The sequence below is a fragment of the Carlito syrichta genome, unplaced genomic scaffold (assembly GCF_000164805.1).
Source record: "Carlito syrichta isolate Samal-C Ts95f unplaced genomic scaffold, Tarsius_syrichta-2.0.1 Scaffold308743, whole genome shotgun sequence".
NCBI classification, from domain to species: Eukaryota; Metazoa; Chordata; class Mammalia; order Primates; family Tarsiidae; genus Carlito; species Carlito syrichta.
The window spans coordinates 103,773-117,898 of NW_007252839.1; positions in this window are offsets into that span (position 1 = coordinate 103,773).

A 14,126-nucleotide genomic window follows, 5' to 3' on the forward strand; every position below is an offset into this window, starting at 1 on the left:
TCCACTCCTGTCCTCACCTCTTTTTCTACAGAGCACTCTGCTTCAAAGCAGAAATCATATCCTACTACCACTTGGTTCGAACCATCCAAAAGCTTCCGAGTGTCACTAGGATCGTGCAAACGTCTCCCTATGGTCTGTGAGGCCTCCTGCGCTGTCTTCTGTGAGGCCTCCTGCGCTGTCTCCTCTCAGCCTCCTTTTCAGTGGCTGTCCCAGCCACACTTCTCTGCGTCCCTCAACCTGGACCACTTCTACCCACTTTAGGGCTGCTCCATCTGTTGAAATTCTCTTCTACCCCTCCCCAGACCTTTGCTTCTTTTCCTCCTTGGTACCACTGAGGTTCCAACTCAACAGCCATCCCTCCAGAAAAGCCTGTTCTGAAACCACCTTACCTTAAGCACGCATCATCACATTCTTTCACATTTACCTACGTTATTTTCTTCTGAGCATAGCACCCCTTATTAAGCAGTAACAACAATAGCAAAAGTATTATTTGTTTTTGTTATCCATCACTCCCCACCATATAATACAGATGTTCCTTGAGTTATGATGAAATTATGTCCTGATAAACCCCTGCTAAGTTGAAAACATCTTAAGTCAAAAATGGGTGTCTGTAGACATGATGGGATTTGAAAACGCAAGATCCAAAAAATACTGGTGACACAGTACCCTGCAGTGTCGGTTATTTTCCCTCCTGATCTCAGGAGTTGACTGGGAGTTGTGGCTCACTGTCACTGCCCAACGTTCCTAGAGCACACATTAGTAGCCCAGGCGAAGGTGGAGATTCAAAATTCAACATATGGTTTTTACTGAAGGTGTGTCACTTTAAAACCACCGTAAAGTCAAAAAAGATTGTAAGCCAAACCATAGTAAGTTGATGACTATCTATACATCATCTTTCTAGCTAGTTATCTATACGTATGTATATCATTGGACTGACTGCTATGAAATTCACACACACATTCTTGCACATATATTTTGTTGTGAAAGCAATGGGTGACCAGGTGGCCAAAGTCTTGGACAACATTGATCTGGATTTCTTTGACTTTCTCATTTCCAAGTATCTGATGGAGGAGAAAGCAGAAGGTATTGGAAGGATGACATTCCTCACTGCTTTCTGGTTGGCCATTATAAAATATTTCTAGCCCAGGAAATATATTTAATTAAGCTTTAAAAGCCAGAGGAGGATTTTTTCCCCCACTTTCATGCTAAAAGATTTAGGAAAATCTCAAAGATAATATTTATATAATGAATTTAAATATATATGAGGAAAAAATTCTTCAGAGAGTTTGTAATAAGTTTCATTATATCAGGATCTGTAATTTATTTTGCTTTACAAAACTTTCTAAATGTATATGTATATACATCTCAACTATACTAAAATGCACAGAAATATAATAATAAGAAAACATACCATATTTTTAATAACGGTCTTTTCTGAGCAGTGGATTTCTAGGAATTTCTCTTACAGTTTTTGCATTTTTAAATTTTCCATAGTGACCACATAATAAACATATAAATAAATATAATAAGAAATTGTCAAGGAGAAGATTTACAAAAATCTGTGTTGAACATGTTCAGGCCAAAGAAGGATATTGTAATAAGATACATTTTAAAAAAATAACTAAGAAATGATCATGTACAACTATTAAAATCCTCAATTCATTCCATAGAAACAATTTTATAAATTGTGATTACAGTACAGTACCAGTTTAATCTATGAAACTTAACCCATGCAGTAGTTTGTAAAAGTTAGAACTAGAAAATCTATGGTTCAGTCATAATGAAATAAGTAAACACACAGAAGTATTTACACTTTCACTGTGGGTCTAATAAAACATTTTATGGGATGGGAAAAGTCTCATAATTGTGAAGATTTTTTCTCATTTTACAAAATTTTAGACTTTTCTCAGTGGTTCCTTATCTTACTTCCCTTTATTTCACAGCTAATAAATAGTGCTCGCTGTTAGAATATCTGAAAATACTTGTCAAACTAAATTTGAATCTACATTGCAATCTGGAAATGCACTCATCCTGAATTTTTGATAATTTGCCATGTGCATTATAATATACCCATTGACTAAACATGCCAAGCGTTGACATGCCTGACACAGCTGCAAAGTAACTTTAAGTAAGTTAACAAGCAGACAACTTGAAAATAGCACTTCTTTAATGTGAGTTGGAGAACAGAACATCAACTGGTGAACTTCCATCTCCATGATTTTCCTCCTAGCCATTAAAATAATCCCCGCCAAGCCTGCAATTTATAAAACAATATACCAAGCAGAGTGAGAATATCTTTGTAGACTGCATCCTACTTTCTTGGGAATTAAGTCGTGTTTCTGAATCACAGGAAGGACAGTCCTGTGAGGAATTGTGGAAGATGTTTCTGTGACATCATCAGATTTCTATAGTGTGAAGATCGTGATGGTATCATTATGGGATGATCTCCAGCCACTTTCCTCAACTCTCTGGGTCTCAGTGTACTACTTGGCAAGAAGATTCTCAGATTGTGTGTGTGTGTGTATGTATATATATATTTTTTAAGTGAGAAAGCAGGATTTATTAAGTGGACAGAAAAGCTCCCACAGTGGGAGGGGACTCGAGGGGGTTGCCCAGATCGTCTATATTTTAAACATGTGGACATGTACTGGACAGAAATTCCTGAATGGATAAAAGCAGATTATTTTCATAGAACGATACCTGAGTGCTGCTCTGGGGTATTCTTCGACTGAGAACTGAGTACTGAGCAGGACACACTGAAGAGAGGACAGAACGTGAGATTTGGTTTAAAATCTCTGTGTGAAAACATACACAAAAGTGAACGTGCTGTGCCTGGTTTTTCCTTCCTTAAGATACCATGAGAGTAAGCCTCTCTCTGGCCAGGGCTCTGTTTTTCCAATGTCTTCACTGGGGACTTTTGCTTCCCATGTTTGGGGGCTCTCTTTACACACAGGCAAGCTTCTGAAGGGAATAACGCCAGCTCCCTTCCAAAAGTCGGCCAGGCCGACACTTACACCCCTTGCTGCCACTGCCCATCAGTGAATCTGACCTAGTTCTTCAGAGCTGTCTTCCTCCGATAGTACTTCTGACCCAGCAGCGAAAGGCAGTGCAGAGTCAGGAACCGCAGAAGCATCTGCCGTGTGCACAGGCACTCATGGCCTGTGGACCTGGCGCTGAAAGCCGGACCCCCATTCCCACAGAAGAGTCCAGCATGAAAAGGTAGGGGCATGTTCACTGGGTGTGCCTGGCGCCACGGAAAGCTCGAGGTGACAGGATGGGCAGAAGGGTGGGTAGGGGTGAGGGGGACATGTGTGAGTACCACGGAGAGGGAGCCCAGGAGCACTGGAGGAAGGGCGTGGAAAGTCTAAAGTTCCGAGACGGGCCTGGTGTGAAAGGTCACTGATCGGAAGCTGGTTTCAGAGTCCGACCTCTGGGTAGCCGGTGCTTTCTTCAAACTCAGGACTGTCCTTGGTAACACCATCTGCCCCCGACTTAGCTCTGCTCTCTGTGAAGTAGAGACCTGGAGAGCAGAAAACTGTAGGAAGGCGTTGAAGGTCGCTGTGGGTGACAGCACGACCCGAGAAACAACAGCCCACGCTGCTCGGCGTGATCATCGGCAACCTGCTGCTTCCTGAACAGCTTCTCATGGACAACTCGGTGCTGCCTGTCAGGGTGCAGCTTTTCTCCTCCTGGATACACCCTCACAATCTGTGTATTCCCAGCAAGGTGGTGTGGAGGTAAAGTGAGGCAGGGCCGACAGGAGTTCCTTACTCTGGGTGTAGTCCCCGCCCAGCTCGCACACCTTGCCTCTCATATCCGGCTCAGGTCCCTGACTCACTCCCTAATGACAAAGGCTGAGTAACACCTCCCATCTGTGGCTGTTTAATTGCAGCTGAGGTGTCACTCTAGAATGAATGTGGATACCACGCATGACTGAGAAGTGCCGGGGCAAGGCGGAGTTGGCACCTTCGATGTCACATGAGGGCCAGTCAGCGAGGCTCGCTCCACCCTGCACTGTGATCCCCACTGCGGGCACCAGAGGTTGCTTGCTCTGTTCTTTCATTGAACTGAAACACACTTAATACAACAGTGCAAGGACAGTTGCCAAGGGTGAATCAGACGTACTCACTGACTGCCTTGAATAAATGTATTAGACCTTTGGGGAGATAATTTTACAAATGAAATAATCATAGGACAACCCAAAGCCACGCAATGTAGAGAAACGTGAAATAAACACATTCAGAAAGAAGAGAAATCACCAAGCTCCATTTATCTAGGAAGGATATACCAACACTCCAAGCAAATGAAAACATCATATTTCACATTCAGATGCCAAGTGTGGCTTGGTGACTTCATCATAAATAAAATACATAGTCCCACAATTTACCAAACTAAAAAAAATAAAATTTCTTTCATTCCTAATTTTTTTCCTGCATACCCTTCTCTGTCATTGCCCAAATTCTAATTTGGGGGTACAAGTTATTCTTTCTGTTTTCATTACAGTTACATATAAGATATGTGTCTTCATCCATTCTTATGGACAAAAGTCCTGAAAAAGATTTGTAATTTGCAAGGAAATAAAATATTCCTGACACAAAAACGGGTTTGGAAATTCCTTCTTTGCAAATGTTTCTCTAAAGAGAGACTTGGTTTGAGTTCGATGTGGCAGTGCATGCCCACCTCATCCCAAGATGGCTCAAATATTCTTTGAAAGTTGGTCTTCATTTTTACCAATGTTTAGAGAAAGTCAGTCTCTAATGCATAATCGTGTTTTAGGGCCATCTCTATAAATACACTCATCTACATCAGTTTACCCATGAGCATTAGAAAGGTGACAAACACACAGGTAGCACCCTTCACCCTTCCCCCAGAAAAGGACACAAAAGAACAATCACTAAGACACCAGGAGAAGGCATTACAGCTGTGTGTTTCTTTCTGAAAATAAAGATGTTTCCTGCATGCCTCCCCCTTGACTATGCAGCGCTTGGCCCCTGTGTGGCCCCAAGTAGCGGCTCAGCACTTCCCTACGGGCACCATCCCACAGAGGCTTCTCGATGGACACCACCCCACAGAGGCTGTGCTGCATGAATGTGCCCCAAATGCTGCTCTGGCAGAACCAAGGGAAGCCCAAGTGGGGGTGAGAGGAACCAGCAGAAGAGACCCTGGAGGATTGGCGAACGAGGTCTAGGGGGTGGCTGTGGAGGCAAGGCCTATCTGGACTTTTCCACTGAGGAGAACATTTGGAACTCTCAGCACCAAAGCAGAACCTCGGGTGGAATGAGACGGTTGGAAGCAGAAGGAAGCTCAGCACCCCTGGAGATGGTGAGAGAAAAGTGGCGGAGGCTGGTGGGGAGGGTGGCACTTGGTGCCGCCTGAGGTTCCCAGGCCGCTTCTCCAGTCTGAGCTCGCATGGCGCTGCTCAGGCCAGACCTGTACTGAGTGGCAACCAGCTTATCCTTTTTACTGCTGGCAGCAGACAAGAAGCAGTGACAGGAAGAAAAACTACCTTCCTTTAAAAGTTTCTGGCTTGATTTAACCAATGAGCAGATGCTACTGCTTGTTTGTTTTTTTTCAAGTTACAGAAACACGTCATGTTGTCAGCAGCATTACTGAATCAGTACTTCATGTTTATGTCACAGTGCTTGAAAAATTTTTTCTAAGAGTGGAAAGCTACTGACCGGCAATTTTGATGATGGAACAATGAGCAAGCGTGCTTTTACTGGTGTGTGTCAGTGAACACTGCATCCAGAGCCACGTGGTCTGGATGGGCATCCTGGATCCACCACCAGCGAGGAGGCAGCTTCTCTGTCACTTTTGGCTCTTTCTTAATCACAGGGACTGATGTGCCTTAGGACTCTGGAAGGATGGACTGGGAGGGGAGCGTCTCTGTTCAAAACTCTGGCCCGTGGCAGCACCCTCTGAGTGTTGCTGAGACTTGCCTCCGAAGGGCCTCCGGATGGGGCCCCGCAGAAGGAATGGCTTCCCCCTCCCTCCACGCACTCTGGAGGCTGCCCTTGGCCTCCTGCTCACATCGGCCGGCAGTGTGTGGCCTGGCCGAGCACCGCGGTCTCGCCCTTCTGAAGGTGGAGCTGATGCTGACCATAGCTCACAGCCTGTCAGAGCACAGGGACACATCCATGACTTGGAAGGAAGGCGTCTGGATCCACGTTTGCCCAGGGAGCCCGTGCTGGACACACACAGCAGAGGAAGCCACACCTCACAGAAGAATTCCCTTTCAGAAGAATTTCCTTCAGATAACTCCCTGCACACTGCTCAGAATGCTGCCTACCATGTCACCTTTCACGTAGAAGAGGGCCTCGCCCAACCCTGTGTGGTTGGATTTGTGTTTTATGCATGCATGTGTTTTTATTTACTGCTTGTTTTCAAATGAACAGTCTTTTCACTTACTCCTACTGAAGTTGAATATTCCTTTAAATATCATTTACAATTGGGTCAAAGGATGCAGCAGTGCAAAGTGAACAGTTCTGAGAACAGACCTTGTCTCACAGAGAAGCCTGAAGCCTTCTCTTTCCCTGAGAATGGCTCTGTAACCAAAAGCCCATTTCCTGGGTTCACTGACAGGGAAAACGGACTCAGAACCCACCAACTACCAAGGTGACTCAGGAGAATCCCAAGCCAAGTTTCTGCCATAGAAGAATCTTGATTTTGGCTCAGGAAATTCTTGGAATAGGGCTGTTCTATTGTTTCTAGAAAATATTTGTTAGCCCAATATTAATCAGTGAGGGGCTAATGAAAAGTCACAGCTACCAATTAAAAGTCACCGTTCTGACACATAAGCATTTGATATTAGAGGATGACTCTGCCTGAAAAGAGTGAGTGAGGAATGCCAACCAGAGCTGGCTTTTGACTGCCAGGTTTAAAACTAGAAAGGAGAGTGTCTGGAGCATCTCTTATGATGTTTTGGAGCAGGGCTCAGCACACTTTCTGAATAGAACCAGAGAGTAAATATTTTCAGCTTGCAGAGCATGTTGTCTTTGTCCAGTTATTCGACTCTGCTGGTATAGTGTGAAAACAACCACAGACACTAAGCAAATGAATGCACGGGGTCATGCACCAATAAAACTTTATTTGCAAGAACAGATGGCAGGCTGGCTTTGCCCCATGGGCTGTCCTTTGCCAGCCCGTTTCAGAGAAAGGCCTGTCAGGACCTCAAAGAGTGTACAATTAGGATCCCCTTTATCCCATACTTTCCAGAAGATGAATCTGATTGGAGTGATACATCTTCCCCCAAGGCCAGACTCCAAAAGGATTTTCTTATTTCATCATCAGCTAAACAGACGGATTGAAATAAGATGCGAGGTCCCGAACACCATAGGGAAATGCAGGGGATGGGGATTGTTATCTGTGTGTATTTGTGTGCAGGAGAATGTCGCATCTCTGTGCTGGGCACGTCTGCTTTTAGATTTGAATGTCCAACTCCCATCCCCTGCTACACTCAGGAATCCTACCTTTCCACACTGACTAATGGTTGTCCACTTCCACTGCACCGTTCTGAGGGACTGGGAGTTTTAATCTTGCTGAGAGTTTGTGAAGCAGCCTGCTCCTGTATTGACAACTCTATCACATTGTATCACAGCTCCATGAGTTCCTTACATTGACCTGAAACTAGACCCCTGATAATTTCCTGTCGCTTAACACAAACACTACTTATTTCTTGTCTTCCTTGCAGCCTGCAGATATTTTGAGACAATGACTGCTTCTCACCACGTTTCTCACGCCAGCACTTTCTTGCAGATCCCCCTCCTCCATTGCCCTCCTGGGAATTGCATGTGGCCTCCCGCACAGTGATACTTTCTGCAAAGTCTACTCCATCCAGACCTTCTTCCTGGCTTCCTCAGCCTCTGTGACTGTCTCTTGTGTTTGAGTGCTTGCTTAGGCTTAAGTGCTGAAAGCATTCTGTTGTTTCACAGCACGTTTTGTCTCTTTAAAGAGACAGCATGTCGGCCAGGCTCAGTAGCTCAGCCTGTAATCCCAGCACTTTGGGAGGCTGACATGAGACCTCGTCTCTGCAATAAATTAAAAAAAAAAAAAAATTAGCCGGGTGTGGTAGCCCAGACATATAGTTCTAGCTACCTGGAAGCCTGAGGCGGAAGGATCACCAGAGCCCAGCAGGTCAATGGACTGCACTCCAGCCTGGGCAACGGAGTAAGACCCTGATTCAAAAAAAAAAAAAAAAAAAAAGCATGTCATCTGAGAACAATAGCAAATGTTTTGTTTCCTTTAGTTTATTATTTTGAAGAATTCAGCAAGCAATAAAAGAATAAATACTGCTGAATTACTGGAATATCTGCATTTTTTTTGGAGTCTCACTCTGTTGCCCAGACTGGAGTGCAGTGGCCGCTCCCGGCCACCGCAGCCTCGACCTGCTGGGCTCCAGCGATTCTTCCGCCTCAGCCTTCCAAGCAGCCGAACTACAGGCGTGTGCTACCACGCCCGGCTGGTTTTTTAATTTATTGTAGAGATGAGGTCTTGCCGCCCAACGGGTCTCGAACCCGCGGGCTCAGTCAATCCACTCACCTCAGCCTCCCAAAGACGCGGGATTACAGGCTGAGCCACCGAGCCTGGCTGGAATATCTGCATTAATGCAATCTTCCAGTAGACTTGATTCTCTTTTCCGTGAAGTTTAGTAATGAATATGGCGGCTGAACAACAGAAGTAGAATCTGTATCCCATCTATTAAGGGGACAACTGATGATAAAGTCCCCTCCAGCTTGTATGAGGGAGCACTTTTCCTTACCTGGGTCTCTTCTAGGTTTTAGTTTCCTATCACATCCTATTAGCTTAACAGAATTAGATTAGTCATTGACTGCAGATGGAGAATCCTGCTGTTGAAATTGCAATGTCGGATGGAATGTATTTGAGATTTAACCAGAGTGATGTTTTCCAGAAACATGAAGTCTGCTGGAACAGCAGACAAGAAAACACACCATTGCTAGCCTTGCTTCATTATTACTGCTTAAGAGAATGCACAGAAATAACTTACACAGATGAGTAAAAAAAAAAAAAAAAAAAAGCATAATTCTTGTCTCCTTTTAAAAATTCCTAGCTTCAAATTTTCTCTTGTTTTTATTTTGCCTATAGGATGCATTTTGTACCTGTCTTCTTCATGAACCTTTTTAAATACCTTTCATATTTCGGTGTCATGACCAAGGTGAAGTTGCTCCCCAATAGTCCTAGGCCAAAGACTGCTGGATTTCTTTATCTCTTAGTAATAAGCTATCTGATTTTTTCACTCTTGGAAACAATTGGAGACGAACAGCAAGAAGAAACATAAGCTGCTCTTGATCATCAGCATTCTCCTCCAAAGTGCAGGATCATCAAGTGGAGTCACAAGAAGCTCTGCGGTGAAAGAAGCCTCATGCAGCTGGACAGTGAGTCCAGGAGACTTCTGGTAATTAACTGGAGACAGAGTGGAGCAATGAGTCTAGTGCCAAGTCCTCGGGTCTAGAAAACCACCACCAGGGAAAGCTGCTGGCCCCCATGATCTAAGCACCAACAGTTCACGCCAGGAGATGAGAAACCTTTTCATTTGTTCTTGTGCCAGCCCTAGCTTCTCTGGCTGTCCCATTCAATCTGACAGAACATGTCGACAGAGATAAAGTCATTACTGGCAACCTGGGGCTCGGCATGTTCCTGCAGGGCCACTGCATCATGGGGTGGTTTCCACTGGCTTTTTCAGCGACTGATAGGCTAAGGCCTGGGGAAAGGGGTATGCCTCAAGAATTCTGGTCTGTAATCTAAAGCAAGCTTTTGCTTTTCTTCCTAAGCTAACGGCTTGGTTACAGAAGCCAGTAACCAGAGAAGTGGAAAGCTGGATGTGTGCACGTTACACTTCAACTGAGTTCATCCTGAAGCTTCTTATTCTGGCATGTTGTCAAATCTTTACGGGATGGTGTTGGTGGCAGAAGGGGTCACTCCTGGGGGGTTACGTGAACGCCTTCCACTCAAGTAGCTTCTAAGCTGCTGAGCAGCCATTCAAGGCGGATTTTTTTCCTTGAAGCTGAGAAAATTTTCCACACAAACGTTCCTTTGTAAGCTCAATTAACTTTTACAATAATTTGTGCTTTTAGCTTAAGAACTACAGATGTTGTGGGGGTGGTGGTGGGTGAGGGGGCGGAAACCAGAGGATGAAGGAGCAAGTATATAGATGCCTCCCCTTGGAAAATGTGGTCACACTTCCTTTCATGGAAAAAGCACATCAATTTTTAGGATTAATAAAACATTTGATCATTTGGGAAACGACTGAGAAGGCGATGGCTGTTTGGTTTGGGGAGGCTGAACTGGATCATCTCCCAGCTTCCTTTCCCTCCTAATGAGACCCAGATCTTAGCGACAGGATTATCTGGAATTGTAATTTTATACTTGGACACAATCCAAAGGTTAGGGCACAGAACGCTTTCACTCACTGAATGCAGCTCAACTTGCAAAAAATATGCAAAACCAGAAACATCACGTCACCATTAGGATGAAGTACCGGTGTGCCCAGGGGCAGGAGGTTCTTATTAACTGGACACAATACAATAATCTTCACTGGGGAATGGTTTTCATATTAGAAATACACTTGCACTTCCCCCTCTAAGTCTGCTCACTTACTATTTACTGTTGATGTGAGGTTAAACGGGGGGTGTCTGAGTTTTGCCAAATGTTTGTGGCTATTTCACGGTACAGTCTTAAGCAAATTTGATACCTCAAATCCCACAATCCTTCTTCTACAATGACTGTCTCACTCAGCCCCCTACAAAAAAATAACATTTATAAAAGGCTTTATAGTTTACACTTGCAAATAACTCAGATTTTTAAGTCATGTCTACCCAATCCTTAGGCTATGAACAAAATCAGCCTAATGAGATGACTGAGATTCAATCCCCCTAGAATTACGGACCCTTGTGACCTCTTTGTACCCAAGTGACCTCTAAAAGAGCAACGAACAGGAGCCAGCTCAGGAGACATTTCTCTTCACCTTACCAGTGGGGGAAGAAGAGAGGGCCACTGGGCAGAGGACACGGTGGGTAAGCGTGTGGGTACCAGCCCCACATGCCTGCATCTGAACCCTGCCCTGTTCATACTGGCAGGTCATTTGGCTTTCTCCTCACCTGCTTCTCTTTCCTCAAATGTAAATGGGGGCAAAAAAGAATGCCTTCTTCATGAAGTTACCATAAGGATTAAATTGGCAATCTGTGTAAAACAACCTAGAAGAGCATTTGGTTCATGGGCTCGCTTGCTGTTGTCACCACTTTAGTGTGAGTGTGTGCAACAAACACGGGCAGTCCATGGCATGACAGTGGCTAGAACCAACGCTGTGCCTGTCCTCAGGAAGCTCAAAGCCTAGTGGCGAGAGAGGGGCTTATTGAATAATCATAAGACTTTGTCCTGAATTGCTGTTGTGATCATGCCCTGGGGATGCACTCAGAGTGCAGAAACCTAATTGAAGGTCTGGGCGAGATTCCTTGAGGAAGTGGCTGCTAGTTGAGCATTTAAGGACAAACAGAGCCTGGCCACATGTGGGAAAGGGCTGGAGGAATGTGACTGTGCAAGGCTGCTTGGCTAGACAGAGTCTAGCAGAGATGAAGCTGAGCACATGAGGGGAAGTGGGAGGCAGAGGTTTCCACGGAAGGGTTTGTTCAGTATTTTAGACTTTGTCTTTAGGTAATGAGAAGCCACTGACAGATTTCAAACAAAGAGGAACATGCTCAAGTTTGTGGATTTTTTTGAGTTGGAGTTTCACTCTGTCGCCCAGGATGGAGTGCAGTGGAACGTTTACGCCCCCCCCACATTCCCCCCCCAGCGTTGACCCGCTGGGCTCCAGTGATCCTTCCACCTCAGCCTTCCAAACAGCCAGAACTACAGGTGCACGATACCACACCCAGCTAATTTTTTAATTTATTGTAGCGATGAGGTCTCACCAAGTTGCCCGGGCTGGTCTCGAACCCATGGGCTCAGTCAATCCACTCGCCTCGGCCTCCCAAATGACAGGCTAAGCCACCGAGCCCAGCCAGAATTTGTGTTTTAATACTACTTGCCACTTTTTGGAGGACCGAGATGGCATGTAGAAGTGGGCGAGTCTGCAAAACGGCAACATAAGGGATCTGGTGGTGATGACAATGTGGCTTTGCCTGGGTTGATGTCACATCCTTCCCAGTTGAGATGTTGCAAGATGTCTCCACAGGGACAAAAAACTGGGCAAAGTGTACATGAGATTTCTCTGTATCACTTCTCACAGCTACATGTGAATGCACAATGTTCTCAAAGCCACAAGTCTGATTACTCATGTATAAGCAGAGCTCTCGCCAAGAGATGCTACCCCTAGGTATGTCTTAGCTTTGGGGAAAGAAGCAGTACTCCACAGCTGGAGCCCTCGTGCTGCTGGCGATGGGCTTAGCATTTGACAGCATCTTCGTGAGAGGTGGCTCCTCTTCCCGAACCGAGATGGATGAGTGAGGCACAGCAGCTTGGGGTTTTCAGGTACTACGGCTTTTTTCTTATAGAGACAGAAGTCATTGCTTTTTAAAGCATGTGGTGTCAATGGTGCCCACCTGTTATATGACTAGGAATTATTTTTCTTTTGTCACGCTGCATCCTGGTAGAATGGAATAATCTCCCTCTTCCAACTTAAAAAAAAAATAGAGTAAGAGCAAAACCAGAAAACGCCACTGCTGCCATGCAAGGAGGCCCAGCAGGCCTCTGGGGAACACGGAGGGGCTGCTGTGGAGCCTGGCTCAATCCCTCAGAGCTGGTCTGCAGGCCAGCAGCGGGATGTCAGTGGGGCCTGTTGGAGGTGAAGGCCAGGCCCCGCCCCAGACTTGCTGAATCACACCCGCACTCCCTCAAGCTCTCCAAGTGATGCCCATGCATGCTGAGCTTTGCAAAGCACTGTGCCAGGGAGATGGCAGGGCGGAGGGCACAAGTGGACATCCCATCCCAGGTAAAGAGGGCCAGTTCAATGGATGGGAGATGGCTTAGTTACAGGATAGAAGGGAGTGGCATCAAGTAGCCATTGACATCTTCAGGTGAGACACAGGGATGTTCAAGCTAGCTATGGCAGTCGGGAGCATCAGTGGCTGAGATTCACAGATGAGGGTCGCCAGCCTTCGATGGAGTATGGTCTCCCTACTGGGGCTACAGATGAAACTAGGGCACCCAATGGACAGTCAGCAGGTAATGGATCCTGAGTGTTTTCATCTTGGCTAGCATAACCAATTGCATTGCCCCAAGGAATCCATCCTTTGAGTCAGTCCCGCCCAATCTAAACTTGTAGATGATGATAATGGAGATTTCATAAAAATCCTGAGATTAACAGCTGTTAGCATAGGGTTCTCTATAGTTTTCTCACGGTAGGTTGCAATAAAAGAATATCATAAATACCACTATAATTTGAGAATTTAAATTTGCAGTTCTGAAAATCTGAAAATGTAAAAACAGATTTGAGCAAGTCTCCAGGCCTTGGCCCATGTTTCTGTGGTATTCAGCCTCATTTGAATGATTTTGTCAATTTCATAGCTAACCTACCTCCGTAAAAACTTAGTAGAGATTTGGAATATATTGATACCAATAAAACATGCCAAAACAAAGCTTTTTGATTCGATTGAAGTAGTATGGAATGTCACAGGGACATTTTGTGCCAACTGTGCTGGGGGAAAATATCAACAAGTCTGAACATTTTCAATCCATGACCAATCTAGAGCAAAGTTCTTTCCTGCAATTTAAGTTATAGCTTTCTAGTTCATATCCTTATGTTTTCATGTACTTGCCCTAGTTAGACTCTAGAACTACACACACACACACGTATACACACACGCACAACTAATACATGGACATACACATACCCACACACATACTGAGCGTTAATTCTAGGCTTGAGATGAGAAAGTCCTGCTGCTCTAGTCTTTCATTACTTTCCCTCTATGTTTGCTCTCTCTCAGTTTCTTTTCCTCTAAGTTATCCCTTTCAAAAACTAACTCCGAACTGACATTTGTGTCAGTGAGATATTGTCGCTCTAAAACTCATCTTGCAAAGCCTCATGCAATGAAGCACATTATAAACAAGAGATGGAAACCCTCAAGCTGATGCCCTCAAGTGCTCATGTGTGCAAACTGACTCTAGAGGTT